We start from the raw sequence: 19,818 nt of genomic DNA on the forward strand, positions 1-19,818 counted from the left end.
CCTGCACACATGGGTCTCCCTGGAAGAGAGAACTAACTGGATCTGCAAAGATGCCTGTTTTCTGACTGCTGAGTGCCAGGCATTATAAGTGCAGGCGAACACCTCAATGCCAGCTTCAGGGCCAGGCCCTTCCCCCAAGGCTATTTCCAGATCACCCATCACTTCACACCAGCACAGCCTCTCCCTGTTCTTGGCCAGTGGCAAACCCCAAAGTGTGTCAACTAGAGGCCAGGTGGAAAGGGAGGGAGGCCTCTGGGAATCAGGGCAGCAGATGGTGCTGGTGGTGAGAAATCCCTGTGGTCTGAGAGACTGCAAGCCACAGAATTACCGTCCCCAGTGAGAGACAAGGGCTGCTGTGAAAAAGCTGGAGAGAAAGCAGAATGCTCAAGCCTGGAACAGGAACCTCTTTTTGACTAAACAAAGAAGAGAAAGTGAGCCACTTAAAGGTGATATCCACAGAACACCAGAGATGTGACCGCAGGGACCCTTGAACATACATGAGACAGAGATCTAGTAGCGGGAAGCACGTAACCAAAAATAGAGTGGTGTAAACTAATCTGAAACAGGGATTGTAACTTTGAAAAGTGGATTGAGATGAAGCGAAGAGGTGATGAGGACAAACAGCAAGTAGGGAGCGCATGGTAAGCACAGATGCTGGACAGTTGGTACCGTGTTTCCCCGAAAATAAGACCTAGATGGACAATCAGCTCTAATGCGTCTTTTGGAGTAAACAATATAAGACCCGGTCTTATATAATATATTATCTTATTATCTTATATATTATATATTATCTTATATATTATATAAGACCGGGTCTTATATTAATGTTTGCTCCAAAAGATGTATTAGAGCTGATGGTCCGGCTCAGTCTTATTTTGGGGGAAACACGGTATCAGTCCAGGAAGCCTCATCCATCCATGGTCTCCACCAGCCACAAGCATTCTAGATCTCCCTAGAAATGGGCACTCTGCAGTGGAGAGTCAATTAAAATCCAACATATGATACCCCCTCCAGTAATGCCTACCACCACCAGCTCACTTTTCATTCCCTCTTGGGTATTTAAGCAGGGAAGGGGCTGTCCTAGCAAACTAACAGGAACATTTTAAATTGACATTCTGATTTACTAATCTATTGTTTAGAAGTTTTAATTAAACTCCCAAGGGCTTTATCACCACAGTGTGAATTTGTAAAATCGAGTTTCCTGCAAAGTGGCAAGCCCTGTCAGTCAGGGTCTAACACCCCATGAGACCCAGATGGAAACATCCCTCTCACCTCTCTGGCAGTAACCCTGGCCATGGAACCCAGAAGTGGGCAATTCTTCCCTTCAACCCTGAAATCCATCACTGAATTTTTAATAGGGTGACTAACTCATCCTGGTTTTAATACTGATAGTTGTGAGTCCCAAGGACCTCCTTGGATTCAGCTTTAAAATTCACAGTCCCACATTCCCTCAGTCCTGGGAAAACCAGGATTATTGGTCACCCTGAATTAAAGAACACCACAAAGGATAATCAGAAAATCTCAAAGCCATACATGTTAATGATCAGGGCTGAAGTAGGCCTACTAGACATTTGTTCATTTGTTCATGAATTAAGCAAGCATTTATTAAAAATGGAGACAAAGTTGCCAAGCATTAAGCTTCACAATGGACCCTACCTAAGGGAGCTCCCAATTTTATTGGGGGAGGAGAGGAAGGGATGTAGCATCATTACTATCTATATAGCATTTTACCCTTCATGATGCACTTTCACCTACATTAATTAACTGGACTCTTTGAGGTAAGATGTTTACCATTAATCATGGTAGGGAAATGGCTCAGAGAGATTAAGTAACTTGTCCAATATCACGCAGCTAGTAAGTGAAGGACACACTCAACCTCAGATCCTCTGGCTTCAAATCAATACACTCTTTTCATCTAAGAGATGGGTCAGAGGTGTGCTGCTGCCTGGATTATAACGGTAAATTCTTGAACTGGGAAGGGACACGATGAAATCTGTGTTTTAGGGTAGTTAGTCTGAACTGGCTTGAAAAATAAATTGGCATCAGTCAGTGTTAAGTGAAAAAAGCATTCAGTTGTATTTTATTTTTGTTTTTAAAATATAGATAAATAGACACAGAGATAGACAAACAGATGGAAAGAAGACTGAAAACAAATATAAAATATTAATAGGAGTTACATCTGGGTAGTGGTATTATATATGTGATTTTCTTTGTGTTTTCTATAATTTCCTAATGGTCCATATGTGTTATTTATAATCAGAAAAAATAAATTTTACATTTTAAATGTAAAAAATTACACTTATGTGTTGAGGAGTAGAAGAATAAACGGAGAAAAATCCAAGGTAAAATGACCACAGGTTGATAATCACAAAAACGAGAGATACCTGTAACAGAACAGAGGAATAAACCTTATTTCTGGAAGGAAGATACTGATACATTCTTATTTCTCACAGATTTTTACTCTGTATCTGAAAACTATGGGAGACATGAGAGCTTAGAGTTATTTAAAAAATGAATGGATATATTTGATTTAAGTTTAGAACTAGTAAGAGTAGTGAGCAAGGAAACAAGCTCACTGATTTTTCATGTCATGAACAACAAAAAAGTTATCACTTTCAATTAACTCTACAATATGTTAATTGTATTACATACAATAAGCATGTAAAATATACATATTTACAATATTTACAATATTTAAAATTAATATACAATTTGTATATAAATATACAATATAAATGGCTATGAAGTATTTTAATAAAACTCTTAAATATTCACAAGCTAGGGATAGACTGTTGAAAACAAATATAATTTTTGCATGTAATCATATATTTTGTTTTTCTGGGTTTTTTAAAAAGATTTTTATTAAAAATATAGCTAACATACAACATTGTGTTAGTTTCAGGTGTATGTCATAGTTGTTCAACATCTGGAGTTTTTTAATTAAAGAAAATGTCTCAAAATATAGGTTACCCAATTTTAATTGCACTACGTAAAATATAATACAAAATAATACTGAAATTATTGTTGTGCATTTAATATACGCCAAGCACTGTTCTAAGCACTTTACATATACAAGCTCATTTAATTTCAACAACAACAATATAGGTACTGTTTTATCTCAGTTTTTACAAATGAGGAAACTGAAGCTTGGAGGAAAGTAGCTCAGAGTTACACAGTAAGTGGTCTTCCCCAACCTGGAAAGAGAAAACTTAAGAAGAGACGCAATGACCGCCCCATATATGATGATGGGCTGGCCACTGCAAAAGGGAAGGGACTCATTCTGTGACATTCCCCCCAGTGGAAGAACTTCCACATGATCAATCAATCACAACAGTGTGTTCTTAATACATATTTCTTGAATGTTTACAAGAACAAAAGGCTGTGGTAGGCCAGTGTGAGAGTCACACAGAGAAATGATTGTTTGATAGGGCCTAGAATTCTGATGGAAAGCCTCCCAAATGGAGATGTAAGAGAAGACAGAGGGACTAGCATGTGCAAAGGCCCAGGCTGAGCAGGGAAATGGGAGGTGGAGTTCTCTTCTCTTCAGCAGTTCAACCACCCCCTTCCCTGCAGCTGGGGAGGGGAAGCTCACACTGGGCAAATGTGGCCACATGTGGCCAAAGGTAGAGAAAGGGGGTTGTGGCCCAACCCAGGTATGACAAAAGGCTTCACAGAGAGAAGGGCCCTGTAGGCAGGGGAGCAGTTAATGCGCTGACATCTACAGGGAAAATCATGGAAGGCAAAGGGAAGCACCTGAGAGAGGAGGGAGGCCTGAAAACAGGACAGTGGGTTCTGGAAACTGCAAAGACTCAGAAGGTGTATTTGGGGGAGCACCGGAAGATGAGCTCAGGGAGATATTCCATTACCAGACAGATCATGCAAGGCCTATTAATGCCATGTAGAGTTTGTACTTCATTCTCTGAGCAAAGGGGAACCCCTGGAAGCTGGCTGGGAAGCTCCAGCCACCAGCCTGCCCTTTCTGGACTTTTCCCCCCAAATGACACTACTCCCCCATCTCCACTCTCTTCTTTCTATTCCCTCCTGTTCCCTAACTCTTTCTACAATCAATATTTGGTAGAATCTGATAGCACAACTTGTCTATGTCCTGCCACTCTTTTCTGAAGAAGTTTCCACTCATTTAGGTGCTGTTGCTAGCACGCTGATGGCCTGTTCTTTTTTATTTTCCCCCCAGGAACCACAGCCTGCGCTGCCCTGCCCTGAACTGCCCCAGACCAGGTCTGCTTAGCAGACTACCCCACTTCCTCCTCTCCCTCAAAGCTCTCAGATCACTCCTGACCAGGCACAGGCAGACAAGGGCTCCTCCCCATGCTTAGCCAAAACACTCCTCTTTCTGTCTCCAGTCCACCAGGTGCATAATTTCACATTATTTTAGTGTTATCAATATATTTTTGTCACACAATTTCCCTTTCTAATACTCTCAAATATAACCTCATACATTCTATAGAATGTTTAGGCATTCTTGCAGTTAATTCTAAAATATATTAAGACTTTTTTAGTTTGTTTTTGAAAGTAATCAAGACAGGTGGATACAAAACTTGGACATTCTCTTTTTGTTAAAAATGAAAACATAAAGGGGAAAAGCAGGGCACAAAACTCTAGCTTTTTTTTTTTTTTTTTTTAATAATGATAGATTTGCAAGTACAAAGAAATGTATGGGAGGTCTCCAGCTCTCTTCCCCCAGCCTCTCCCGATGTTAACATCTTGCATAACTATAGTACAATATCAAAACCAGGAAAATGACATTGGCACAATCCACAGAGCATGTGCAGACTTCACCTTTTATATATAATGCACTCATTTGTGCGTGCATAGCTTTATGCAATTTTATCACATGTGTACCTTTGTGTAACCACCACTACAATCAAGGTACTTAATTGTACCAACCACACATGGCTCTCTTGTGCCACCCTTTTTTATCTACATGCACCCTCCCCAGCCTGATTTAAATATAAAAAAATATGAAATGGATCACAGAAAAGTTGCTGAGAGAAAATACACCAAAATGATTATCAATAGATAGCTGGATTATGACATAATGCTTGATTTATTTTTTATTTTAAAAATGTTCAGTCTTTTCCATTTTTTCTTCAGTGAGAATACATTACTTTTATGAGAAAAATATCTTGAAGAAATGTATAACATACACCATAATATTTATAAATAGTAGGCTCCAACAATTATCAAGTTGGAAAGATCTGGTAGATTTTATCTCATTAACTTAAAGTTTATCAACAGATCAAAATAATTTCCATTCCATGTGTAAACTTTTTTCTATCACCCACAGAGCAACTTACAAAGTAAAACATCCAAGCATTGTTCATAATTCTATCTTAGTCTTCCTTTAAGGTTAAACTGAACAAAATAAGAGGATATTGTTCCAGTTATTTATTGCTGCACAAAAATTCATCAAAAAACATAGATTTAATGTTTCCCTTCAGTTTGTGAGTTGATTGAGCAGTTCGGCCGGTCTCCTCTGGCTCACTTGGGCTATTCCAGATGGCTGGAACTGCTGGGAGGTCCAAATTGGCCTCATTCACATGTCTGGCAATTGGGGCTGGATAGGAGCCTCAGTTCTCCTTTTCATGATCTCCCAAACTCCAGGACACCAGACCCACTTCTTTACATAGGACTCCAGGATGGTGTTCCAAGAGGACAAGCCCCAGTGCTCAAGTACCTACCCTCCTGTACTTGTGTCATGCACACTGCCCAAGGCAAGTCTCACGGCCAAGTCCAAAGTCAACAAGGGAGGCACTACACAAGGGCATGGATATTGGGAGGCAGGATTCATGAGGAGCCGTCAACGGAACAATCTACCACAGACATGAAGTCTTGCCCCTTTATAAGAATTTAAATATCGAAAAAATAAAATATTGCTTTGGGCCCAACGGTACAGTTAAGTCACGCAATTATGAAGCAATTTCTAATCTGCATATAACTATGATTCAATCAAAATAATAGAAACGGCCAATTTCTCCATAACTAACTTAAGAACTAGTGCCTATAAAATGCATTGAGTAATATAGTCATATAATCAATTAGATGTTCCAGTCATTTTCATATCATGGCCTAAACTTCGTAAATCTATTTCCACGTGTAGAAAATACATAGATAAGAAGTTCTCTTTTCTTAACCTTCCCTAAACATAATTTAGCTCTTTATTTTAAAAAAGATTGAGTGTTTAAAAACAAGTATTTGTGAAAGGTCTAATCCCTAAAAGTTATACACTAAACCAACTTTTGCCTCAGAACTAATTTTTGCAAATACAGGAAATATAAAAATGGTATGCTTTAAAAATTTTGTAATGGATATGCTTCTTTCACTACAAAGCAGAATCAATACATGTTATACAAATGATTTCTTTAATCTCTGGTCCCCCCAAAGCCTGACTAATCCAATGGCTCCCCAAAGCAGACAGCACTTAGACAAATAAGACTTAAGATCCACTGGAAATTCAAGGGATCAAATGTTTCAGCTGATCCCAAGACAACTACAGTTCTTCAGACATCTGCTGTTACACTTGCTCCCTCACCTGGAAGATACTCCTTCCGGAAGAACTGACCCTACCCATTTCGGCACCATATCTCTCCCTCCGTGGCTCTCCTCACTCCAGCTACTCCAACCAGGTGGGGCTTCCTTCAGGTCCTTCCACAGTCTCATTCTAGCTTCCCAGCCTTCACGTGACCACATGTCTCCTCCTCTGGGATATGTCCTCTCTACCCATTTCCTTTGCCTGGCTGGCTCCTTACTCATCCTCCAGATCACTTAAGTGTCACTTCCAAAAGAAGACTTCCAGCTTCCCCATATATATTCCACCAGCACCCTGTACTTTCCCTGCATTAATGTCTCCACACTTTAGTATTTTATGTTTTGGTTTTGTTTTTTTCTCCCTGAGGGCAACAACTGACCTGTTCATTGCCATATCTCTAGTGTCTGACCCAGGGGAAGGGGTGGGGGACACTCAGAAACATCCCTCGAATGAATGTAAATACCAGGTAGAAGGAAAACTAAAGAAAACTAAAGTTCATGTACTCAAGATGATGCATTTTACCCACAGGTGAGCCCATCCAGTCTTGATTCATAGTCTACTTTACTCTTATTTGAAACAAAAATCTAATCTATTTAGATGTGTGAATTTCTAGACCAACAGAAATTTGAAAGGAGAAAGGAGAGGGCTACTAGTGACTTTAAAGTAAAAGCAGTGAGTTTTTTGTTTTGTTTTGTTTTTATTTGTTTCAGGTGCATAAAACAAAGTAATAGTTAGACATTTATCATTTATATCCCTCACACTGTGAGTGCTATCATCCTGGGAAGGAGAGAAGAGACAGAAAAATTACAAAAAGCAGTAAGGAAGGGGCGTGTTGGCTCAGGGGTGAACATACTACCTCTGAAGGAGTCTGTGGGCCCAGATACAAAGGCTGGTGTTCATGCACGTGAATCAAGTCAACAGGAGAAAACAAGAGAAGACTGCATTTCATCCAGTACATTTCACTTAAGAGAGAAGTAAAGAATGCATTTGATAAATATTCCTCTCCAAAATAGTTTTTAGATGTTTTAAGTTATGGGACTTAGAAAAATAAGCCTGATTATCTAGAAAATTTACTTATCTACATGGATTTTTTTTTTCTTCTGAAAGAGTAACAATAGTAAAAACAATAATAAATAAATGAGGGGCTACTGCTTTTCCACCAAAAGGAGCAGCAATCTTCCTCAGACTGATCTGTACTCCGTTCCAGCTCTCCTAGCAATTACCCCATTATATTTCAATTAATGATTCACTTCCCTGTCTTGCCCGCTGGCCTATGCATTTCTATGGGCTGGGACAGTGTCCTTTATCTCTGCATTCCTGATATTTACCACAGGTCCTAGAACATTGTAGTTGTTCAACAAACATTGGCTGAACAAATGAAAGAGTGATTTCAAGGCCATAGCTTCTACTCTCTGCCTTTCTTTTAACAAGACAAAAGACTTGCCACACAATCAGATAACAGTGTACCCCAGGATAAATTCATGCGTTCACCATTGGCCTACAGATTGGAAATAATGTGACTTTAATCCTAGACCATTTTCAAAAAGGAGGGAAAAGGGGGAAGAGATGCAACTTTAGAAATGAATTTTTTTTCAATTCCTTTTATGCATGACATAAAGAAAGATATTCCAGGATTCTTACACTGAATAGCTTATGGTATCAGGAACCAAATGGCTTGATGTAGCTGAATTTCTGATATTTGATCCTTTGGAAATTTTCCCAATGGATACATTATACAAGGTGCCATCAGCTCCTGGATGGAAACAAACTAGTGACTACAAGTATTTTACTTCCTACAAGATCAAACAATAGTCATGAATCATGAACTGGATCTGTAGACAGTTACACCAAAATGAGATATCAGTGGAAGGTAGAGTAGTTCCAAGGCCAGACCTATAAAGAAAGTTGGGGAAAGAAGGCAGTCAGAACTGGCTCAGCTGGATGGTCTCCCACAGGGTAAAACTAAGTTGCCAAGTGGCTGTGTTCCTCTAAAACAACTTTGCAATGGCTTGCCTTCCTCAAGGAGCACAGCCATGGTCAAGAAAAGGCTGGAAGGAGGCGTGAGGAGCAAGAGAGTGTCAGGTATCACCAAACTACAGCTGGGCCAATGAGGAAAACACTGAGCGAAACAGCCCCACATCTTACCCCAAGTCTTGAGAATGATTTATCTCCCTTTCCCTAATCCACAGTCCTCTCTGAGAATTCCCACTCCCTATATGTTCCGTCCTTGCTTAAGATTCCTGAACCTAGAAAAAACTGCTCCCCAAAACTTTGTTCTTGCCCACTTAGATTCCAGTTCTAGAAATGATATTATTCTGAGTATACCATCAACCTGGCCCCCAGGGCTGGAAATGAATCACAAAGAGTGTTGGCCTCAGGGATAGTATGAAAAAATACCCTGAAGTTCATGAAAGGATGAAATAGAGATGAACATAACAGGGTTTAGGTCAAGGGGCTAAGGAAGCCCAGACTACTACCTCTGCTTCTAGAACATAACCATAGGCAATACAGCTGTAAGAGCTGTCCTCTACCCAGAGCCAGGGAACAACCTTCACTGAAGCCTAGTGTAGTCCCTGGGAAACTTGTGACCTGGCCCTGTCATGGATTATAAACATATCAGTCCTGAGAACACTCTAATACTCTCTCTGCTCTGGTGTTCAGTTGTGGTCAGTGACTGTTCCATCCCAACCAGCTTTGTTCCTTCGGATGCACGGTATTTATTTCTCTGTATGCACTGCCATTGTCCCATGCTCATTCAGCAAGTTCCTGACCACTACCTCTAACCCATTTTGTGTGCGCTCTTGGGTAACTACTATTGTCACGTGGCACAGCAGCCTCTAATTCACAGGCCCAGAGCCACCAAACTGATTGTTACTGCCTTGCCACACTCCATTCATTTATATCCCTGCCGTGTGAACAAGGCCCCTATAAACGCATGTGTTCCTTCTGCCAATAGTTCTTTTTTTTAGATTTTATTGGGGAAAGGGAACAGGACTTTATTGGGGAACAGTGTGCACCTCCAGGCCTTTTTTCCAAGTCAAGTTGTTGTCCTTTCAATGTTCGTTGTGGAGGGCACAGCTCAGCTCCAGGTCCAGTTGCCAGTTGCAGGGGGCACAGCCCACCATCCCACCAGCAACCTTGTGGTTGAGAGGACGCACTCCAACCAACTGAGCCATCCGGGAGCTCAGCGGCAACTCAGCTCAAAGTGCCGTAGTCAACTTTAGTTGCAGGGGGCACTGCCCACCATCCCTTGTGGGAGAGGAACTGAACTGGCAACCTTGTGGGTGTGAGCCCACTGGCCCATGTGGGAATCAAACCGGCAGCCTTCAGAATTAGGAGCATGGAGTTCTAACCGCCTGAGCCACCAGTCCGGCCCATGCCAATTGTTCTTAACCTTTGCTGATTCATGAATCTCTTTGAGAATCTGCTATGAACCTTCCCAGAAAAACATAAACACAGATTTGAAAACAATTTCAATGAGTTCTTGACTCATAAAGTCCATCCTTCAGACCCCAACCCAATGCTAACAATTCCTGATGGCAAGAATGATGGCACTTCTAAAAAGACACACAGTCAGAAGAGTGAGAGCTTAAGTTTAATTCTTCCTACTTGTTGTTCATATGCATAAAATCCAACAGAGAATTTGGGAACAAAAGCTGGACCACCTCATCCCTGAGGTCCAGCCACATGCTGTCCTCACCTGTCCACCTGGCTCAGGTAGCAGGCTCATAATGACCAACGGAGACAGGACAGAGACCCGTCCCTTTGCCCACACCAATAGACCTTTGGGTCTAGCCCAGACCTTACACACCTTTCCTTATGGCCATCTAGGCAAGCTAGGTGACTCTGGTGCTCACCTTGTCACCTTGAAATAGTAGATGAAAAGGACTCTGTCAAGTTTTTTTGGACCACACCTTCTCTACATTTGCTTCTTCTCCCTTCATGTTTCTCTCTCGAGATCTCTCTCTCTGTCTCTCTCTGTCTCTGTCTCTCTCTCTTTCACACACACACACACACACACACACACACACACACACACACACCACTCACTCACTCCCGCTGTCACTCAGGAGAAGAGCCAACGTCGGCATCTTGAGGCCTCCCTGGAGCAGATCACCTGGAACATATCTTCAGGTCGAACCCTCCTGAGCTCAGTGATGACTGCCAGCGGGCCACCAGCCACCGCCACCGGCCTAAGGCCAGATTATATTTCCTGGGTCACTCTGACCTCCTCAAAAGCCACAGCCATCCTGAGCTGGTATTCTCATGCTATTATCCTACTCCAACCCTCTCTACCTCAAAACAAAACAAAATGGCCTTGATCTTGACACAGTTCTAAGAGCTCATCACACAAGCCTGTTGCCACCAAGCCTTTCCCAATCTATGCCAAACATGACTATGTAGTTCTTTTCTTTCTTTTTTTAAATTGGGGAATATTGGGGAACAGTGTGTTTCTCCAGGGCCCATCAGCTCCAAGTTGTCTTTCAATCCAGTTGTGGAGGGCGCATCTCAGCTCCAAATCCAGTCACCATTTTCAATCTTTGTTGCAGGGAGCGCAGCCCACCATCCTATGTGGGAATTGAACTGGCAACCTTGTTCTTAAGAGCTCACGCTCTAACCAACTGAGCCATCCAGCCACCCCAAAAATGACTATATATTTCTAACAAAGACTGACCATGAACACAATCGATGGTCTGTGGACCCCAGGAATGGAGAGAGACCTTCATGCCCTTCCATAGATTAGGGATGTCTCTCATTGTAGCCTTTCTCAATTGTGAGAAAGCCAACCAAGGAGGCTTCCTCTGCCCCACAAATATGTACCCATTATTCTGACCAGTAGAACGTTAGCAAGAAAAACAAAACTCTAAGGTGCAAAAAAAACTCTCAAGATGGACCTCAGAGTCAACTCAATGCTGTGGACGATCGTATGAATTTCTAATTCTATGAATAACCTGTCACCAGAGTTTTATTCCAAGATTCAGCCCAATTCTGGCCTCTCACCATGTGCTTTCAAGCAATGCAATGTAATTAATATGTTATCATAACCTACTTATCAGAATGTTGTTACTAACTAGATTTGTGATCTTGGGCAGGTCACTTCCTGTCCTCAGGCCGCAGTTTCATCATGTATTCACTCAACAAATATTTATTGAGAAGCCAGTAAGTTCCAGGTACTGTGCTAAGTGCTGTAGATAACAAAGATGAGCAGATATCTCCCCGCTGAAGAATTTCTCACTCTACTGTTTATGAGAAGAAACCTGGGAGGGGAGCACCTGTGTCTGATTAGGGGCATAAAAGTCTGTAAAAATAAGGGGTTGGGTTTCTAGATCATAGAGTCTGTTATTCTAAGATTGTGATGCATTCCAAAGGGACACAGGAGCCATTTGCATATTCCACTTCAGGGAAAAGTGTGCAATACCAGCCTTCTACCAATGAGATAAGAGTTTACAATTGGCCTTTTACCATTTGGCACCATACCACTTTCAAACTGAAGAAAAGCCAGATTCTAATTATCAGACTTGCATTATCGAATTTTAATGATCACCTAAGAGTGTAAATGACATTTGGTAAAATCAAGTCTCTTCCAATTCAAAGATCAGAAAACACATTACATATACTTATGTCATACATACATACATACACTTAACCAGCTAATAAAACAAATATATCATTTAGGAGGGGGAAGAAACAAACCTAAATACATATAAAATAAATCCATCATAAGGTTTTCTTTCAAATGAAACCTACTGCTGTGTGACTGCCGGGAACTCAATGTTCACCCTGAGATGCTATTGAACTAAACTTGTGGTTCACAATGAACTCACACACCAGCTAATACTATTTAAATCCTCGGATACTGAAAGAAATAGAGTTATGAATTTCTAAAAGGTCAATATCAATTTTTGCAAGTTGTTATTTTCCTCTTTTGTGTTAAGAAGACATTTTGATGATTATACAACAATGTGAATGTACTTAATGCCACGGAACAACACACTTAAAAACAGGTCAAATGGTAAGTGTTATGTATATTTCACCACAATTTTAAAAATAAACAATTTAAAAATTTTAATTAAAAAAACACAATTGACTTGTGTATATGGACCTTGTATCCTGTAAACTTTCTAAACTCACTTATTAGTTCTAGTAGCTTTTTAAAGTATTCCTTAGGATTTTCTATGTGCAATCATGTCTTTTGTCTCCTGTAAATAAAGTTTTATTTCTTTCTTTAAAAAAAAAAAAATCTCCATTAACAAAGCAAAGGCTACCAGAGTAAAATCGTTTTTATTTCTGCACCCTCAAATGTGTCTAAGATATGCCAAGGAGGAAGAACCATGTCACATAGATGTCAACTCAGATTAGGAAAGATAAGATTACAATTATTTTGATTCCAAAATGTGAGAACAATTTGAGAATGACACTGTTTCAACACATGGTTAACAGAAAAAAACCTTAAGCCATGTGTCACTCCTGAGCCACGGAGGGAAGTGGACATCAGTTGTTTCCAGGGTTCCTCCTTGTTTATTTGATCATAGGGTGATTCAGCCAGGGAGCACTATTTCAAGCTGTTTGTCTTGTTTTGGTTCATCCAGAAAATATACTTGCTGACTTGCTTCTATCACTAATTTATAGATGGGGTTGAAGCAAGCAAGGGAAAGCCTGCACAAGGGATTGTCTGAAACCTGCAGAGCCCTAGGGTCAACAGCCAAAATTGTAAGCTGGAGAGGTAAGGAGCCAGAGGGGCAGGCAGGCCAGGACTAAAAAAACAAGAGCTCCAAAACAAACAAACAAACAAAACCATTTTAAATAGTGCTAAAAAGTGAATGAATATAGAACTGGGTCTTCCAATTTTCAGTTAGACTGCTAAATAACTATTCTTAGAACTTGGTGGTGTTGACTTAACAAACCAAATGATAGAGAACAGGAAACTAAAACCATGTCAAAAGTTATTTTTTAGGGGGCCGGCCTGGTGGCTCAGGCTGTTGGAGCTCCATGCTCCTAACTCCGAAGGCTGCCGGTTCGATTCCCACATGGGCCAGTGGGCTCTCAACCACAAGGTTGCCAGTTCGGCTCCTCGAGTCCCGCAAGGGATGGTGGGCTGCGCCCCCTGCAACTAAGATTGAACACGGCACCTTGAGCTGAGCTGCTGCTGAGCTCCCAGATGGCTCAGTTAGTTGGAGTGCATCCTCTCAACTACAAGGTTGCCAGTTCGACTCCCGCAAGGGATGGTGGGCTGCAGCCCCTGCAACTAGCGAGGGCAACTGGACCTGGAGCTGAGCTGCGCCCTCCACAACTAAGACTGAGAGGACAACAACTTGACTTGGAATAAAAATCCTGGAAGTACACACTGTTCCCCCAATGAAGTCCTGTTCCCTACTTTTTAATACTCCCCTAAATAGCTTAATTAGCCAAATTCACTAGCCTGGAACAGCTGGAGATGTACTGATAGCCTAATAAACATGAATAGATCAAAATGGACCCAAAATTTCAATATTCATATAGAAACGATATAAGCTCTACAAATAAAGGAATAACAGCTTAATCCCAGAGACTTAAAGAGATCAATTTATTAAATATAACAACATATTAAAGCAGTAGTAGGAAATATACTATTTTACCATGTGGGAAACATATTTTAATCCCATCAGGAAAAAAACCACCTGTGAAGGCACAAAAGCAAAAATGGCTTGGACAACAGAATCATAAAAAGGAACTAACAAAAGCACCAACACAAATATATCATGAGTCAAACAGAAATAATATTTACTGTAAGAAGGAGGGGGAAAAATACAACTTTCACGATAAAAGAAAATACAGACGATGCACAATAATACTATTACGTGCAGAGAATGTAAATACATTTTTTTGAAAAAGAAACGAGCCTCAGTTTCCTCATTCATAAAATGAAAAGTTGAAAAAGACTGGGGTACTTAAACTGGGTGTTGGACTGCTCCAGGCAGCCCCTCACTCAGCAAACTGCCTCTTCCCTTCCTTGTACGTCGATGCAAACACTGTGGGAGAAAGGCTGGGAAGGTCTAATTAATAAATGATCTTGTGTCCTGTCCAGCTCCAGCGTGCTGTCACTGTGCTGCCAATAAATCAACATCACAATGCACAGTGACAATAAGGCAGAAGTTCCATTCTGCACAAAGAGATACAGCAGTTAATGGAAATGATGGAAACACTCTTACCTTTCTAAAAACTACTTTCTGGAAAGCACATTTAAAGAATGCCAAAATTTTTAAAAAGTTAAATACACTTTAAGGCAGGCATTCTAGGAAAATTTGTTTCTGAGGCAGACTGGAATGAGGGCTAAAGACACACATTTTATGAATGAAACTGTAGCTGTTTACTATAAGAATAGACGTTACAATCAGGAATAACATGGACATGGACTAAGGACAGTCATAGAATCCTGAAAATGCCATCATGAAATACATAATTTCCAATAAGTAGTATAAAAAAGGATGAAAAAATTTAAATTTGTCCCTATTCTTCCTCTAATAAGTATAAAGATATTAAAACACAATCATTTATTTTTAAAATATATGATTCATTTTATAGAGGCACTGGTGGCATACACAAATTACTTTAGCATTCAAGTGATTCCTAAAAGAGTGTTTTCAAATTTATAATTGGGGTAAGTTTTTCATTTAAAATCAATCTTGAAGCACATAGGGTACAATTGTACAATCCTTGCTACTTTTTACAAGTTTTGAAATGTCTAAAATTAAAAGTTTGAAAGTTCAATTGTGGATTATATCATTTTAATTTTATAATGTTTAGATTTTGTTATGTGGCGTGCATAGCTGAATCCTGAGTGTATAATTTCAGCCCGGTCAGCCATGTATCTTTTCAGCACTCTTGCTTTAATAAGAGAAATAAAAAGACTCAATTAAGCATATTGTGGAGCAGTGTTCCTTAAACTTGAACAAGCATGCAAATAACCTAGGGAACTCCTGAAAATGAAGATTCTGATTCGGTAGATCTGGAGTGGGGACCTGACATGGTATATTTTTAAACGTGCCTCCAGGTAACGCGAGTAGGTCCGGGACCATACGTGAAGAACATGGCTAGAGAGCAGTGGCTGGGTAATTTAGCTGTATGACAATACCTGGAGGGCTCCACCTCCAGGGTTTCTGATTTAAGAGATTTAGGTGGGGTACGAAATTCTGCATTTCAACAAGTTCCCAGGCAATGCTGATGCTTTGAGAATCACTGCTATCAAGGAAAGAATATTAGATTGTGAGAGAGAAAAGCTGGGTTTAGCCTCAGCTCTGTTACGTACTAACTGGCCCTATGACTCCATCAGGTAGAAAAGCATTCAGCTGCAATGAACAGAACATCCAATTAACAGCAGCTTAAACAAATAGTAGTTTGTTTTTTCTCACTTGGTAAATCCAGAGATGGGCAATCCAGGCTTGAGGACACTTAAGGACACAAGGGCTTTCTATCTCAGTGTTCCACCATCTGTAAAGTGCAGCTTTTGTGTTCATGCACACAAGATGGCTGCTAAACCAAGCAAGTTCCAAGCCGAGGGAAGAGAGCGGAGCACGGGGTCATCTGGCTGCACACTTGCCCTTTTAAAAAACTTTTCCCAGGAGTTTGACTCCATGACTTCTACTTACATCCCACTGGCTGAAACTGAGGCAACTGTAGACCTATCATTGGGAGGTGACAGGGAGATGGTGTTGGACTCACCAACCAACACAGTCTACCACAGTGACCCAGACATAGACACAGATCTTAATAGAGTGTGATCATAGACACAGATCTTAAAAGACTACAGAAGCCCCAAAACATAAATACACATCTCCACTCTCTGAACCCCAGTCTACTCATCCATAAAGTGCATGAGATGCACTACTGGCATTTGGGGGCAGGACAGTTTACCACTGTGTGGGACTATCCTGTGCATGTAGGACATTTAGCATCTCTGCTCTCTAGATACCAAATGCCAGTATTGCCCACCCCCACCATTGGGATAATATCAAATAGGCCTCTACTGGTTTGTAGATGCCCCCTGGTTGAAGTGGGGCATGGGAAGGGACTGTCTTCTGGGGTGGGAAACCACTATACTAGATGGTGTCTGGTCCAAAATTGCATGATTCTCTCTGGCCTCTCTAATAAAGACTAGTTATTTTTTTGAAGCCCTGGCTATACAGCAGGAGCATGGATCCCCAGTCTCCACCTCATGGTGGGTAGGTATTCTTTTTCTTCTTATTGCTATTTTTAAGCAATTACTATTTTACCTTATTGAAAAAGCCCTCCTGCTCATTTGAGGCACATGTTATCCAACACCATCCACACTCTACTATAACTTGTTTCAACGATTTATCTACTTCTGGTCACTCTTCCACGTTCTCCAGACTTTCCTCTCCACTCCACGCTTCACCTTCACCGTAGGTAACTTTTACATCCAAAAGGATGGTCCTGACTGGACGGGCTGTTGCTTGACCTCCTCACCTCCCATGGCCTTTACTACTTCTCTGCTTATCACCCACACTATATGGACAGACCTTAGGGCCTGCCGTCTCACGAACTACTCCTCACTCGTAAACCTGAAGGGGTCATTCTTGTACCACCACTTCCTGCATCTCCACTTTGTCATTCCCTTTGACCATTTCCTAGCGTTGATTTCACTCTCCCAATTTATCAGCCGAAGTTCCTAGCTCCACATTCTTTAATTTTTTTTTTTTAATTGGGGAATATTGGGCAACAGTATGTTTCTCCAGGGCCCATTAGCTCCAAGTCGTTGTCCTTCAATCTAGTGGGGGAAGGCACTGTTCAGGTCCAAGTCCAGTCTCAGTTTTCAATCTTTAGTTGCAGAGGGTGCAGCCCACCATCCCCTGCAGGAATTGAACCAGCAACCTTGTTGTGAAGAGCTCGTGCTCTAACCAACTGAGCCACCTGGCCACCCCTACCTCCACATTCTTTCCCACACAGCCTAGACAATTTGACCCATCCTTCTTTTATTCCTGATCTTCATCTCATCCTTGTGGTAAAACCCCAGCTCTGACTCTAGCTGACTTTCTGCCCTCTGATTCCTATACACCCACACAGACTGTTGCCATGACAACCTGGTGGTCTCTAATTGCCCACTCCTCTCCACCCACTGGGCTGGTAGTCCTTCTACTTGTCCTTGTCAGCCTTCTCTTCTGTTTCCTACCTTTATCACCTCCCCTCTCATTCTCACTCTCAGCAGATAACTTCACTCCTACTTGACAGTGAAAATAGAAGCCATCAGGCAGAATCCCCCTCAACTTCCTGCCTCCACTCCCACCCTACTAAAACACTTATTTTTATCTACACTCATCCTTTCCTCCCTTTTATTGTGGGAAATGTTTCCTTCCTGTATTAATCCCTCCACCTGAGCTCTGCATCCCAATAGCTCCAGCCTCCTCAGGGACCTTGGCTCTCAAAATCTCTTCTCTATCCCTTCACTGTTTCAACATGGAAGTCTCTCCTGTGTTCTAAAAAGCAGTGTTCCCCACACAATACATTCCCATCTCCCCTGTACAAGTCTCCCCTTCTCTCTCTTCCTTTAGAGCCAGAGTTGTTCACCTTTTTCACACCACGGATAGCTTCAGTAGTCAGGTGAATAATGTTTTTGAACGCATATAACAATATACATAGAATTTCCATGGGAACCAATTATACTGAAATATAGCTGTTATATTTTTAAAATTTTGTGACATAGTAATACACGTGGTTTTTTCTTTTATTTTTGTGTGTCCTTTATTAATGCATTAAATAAAAAGATCTTGAAGTGGATATTCTGTATTTTCAAGTAGTGATGATTATAAACAACAGTTTGCAATATCGGCAACAAACTATAATGTGATATAAAAACAGCTGTGATTTTTTTTTATAGGTGACAGAGTCACAGGAAATGCCAATACTACCGAAGTGTAATGCTTACAGTCCTAATTGAAGAAAAGGCTAAATTTTAGTTAGAGGTGAGTGAAAAATTACAATGTAATTTTTTTCCCATTTAAGTTCATGGGTCCCCTGAATGCTATCCATAGATCCCTTGGAGGGGACCTGTGTTCCCCAGATTAAAACCCCTGTTTTAAAGTCTATCCTCCTTGCCCACCTCCTTATCTTCCATTCATTCATGTCTCATTTTTACGATTCCATAAATATCCGTTAGTGCCAATTATGTGTAAGAGTAAGTGACCTTTTGCAATCTGTTTTTTTTCTCTCATGGCCGAGGGTCACTATCCTCACCAAAGTCACCAATGATCCCCCAAATTCAAAGGCCAGCTTTCCATCTCCAGATTACTCCATCTCCCTGCAGCCTCAGATGCCAACTCATTTCCTGCTTGGAACTTTCTCCTTCCTTGGCATCTGCAGTATCCTGCTCTATGGCTATGCCTTCAGCTGCAAGTAAAAAAGGAATCCAAATCAAATAGCTTAAAACATAAGGAAAAATATATCCCACATTTTAAGAGGTCCAGATATGGGGCAGCTCCAGGGCTGATTAATTTCATGGTTTAGCAGCAGCATCAGGGACCCACGTGCCCTCTCTTTCTGCTCTACCACCCTCAGCATGATGGCTCATCCCGAAGCTGCTCTCTGCACAGTTAAAAGATGACGGTAGCAGTTTCAGGTGCCATATCCAAAGGTGACAACATGCAGCTGAAGAAGAGTGTGTCTCTTCCTGTATGTCTATTTAGAACCAGTGAGGAGACCTTCCCCAGAAGTCCCCGGAAGTCTTTCCTCACATTTCCTTGACTTCAATTGCATCATATGTCCCCTCCTAAATCAGTGTCTGGCAAGGAAACTGTGATAACCATAATCAGCTTGGATTAAATAGAATTTACTGTGGAATCACTTGGCAGAAGGGTGGAATACAGAACAAAATCCAGGCTCTGCCAGGAACAAAGAACGTAGATAATCAAACCTCACTGATACACACTAGCGTTACTTCTGCCTTTTTCCTTGCTCCTTCTTTGCAATACAATCTTCCTTCCTACCCCATAAGAGTTATATTCTATTAGGTTCTATTCCAGTCCTCTTCCAATCTAGGACCATCCCACATCATGCATTCTCCCTGCGTGACCCTATTCATGCCTGTGGATTTAACTACCACTTGGGCACGGCTGGTTCTCCACCTAGACCTCGCTCTTTGGATCTAGGCCTGTGCTATCTGTTGCCTACCGGACCACCACCATCTGGATATCACTCAGGCCTCTCAAACTCAACCTCTCAAACTCAGTGCATACATGCTTCTCCTGAATTCCCTGTGTCTCAGGAAGTGGCCCTGCTTT

Source organism: Rhinolophus hipposideros (genome assembly GCF_964194185.1).
Source record: "Rhinolophus hipposideros genome assembly, chromosome: 20".
In the NCBI taxonomy this organism is placed as follows: Eukaryota; Metazoa; Chordata; class Mammalia; order Chiroptera; family Rhinolophidae; genus Rhinolophus; species Rhinolophus hipposideros.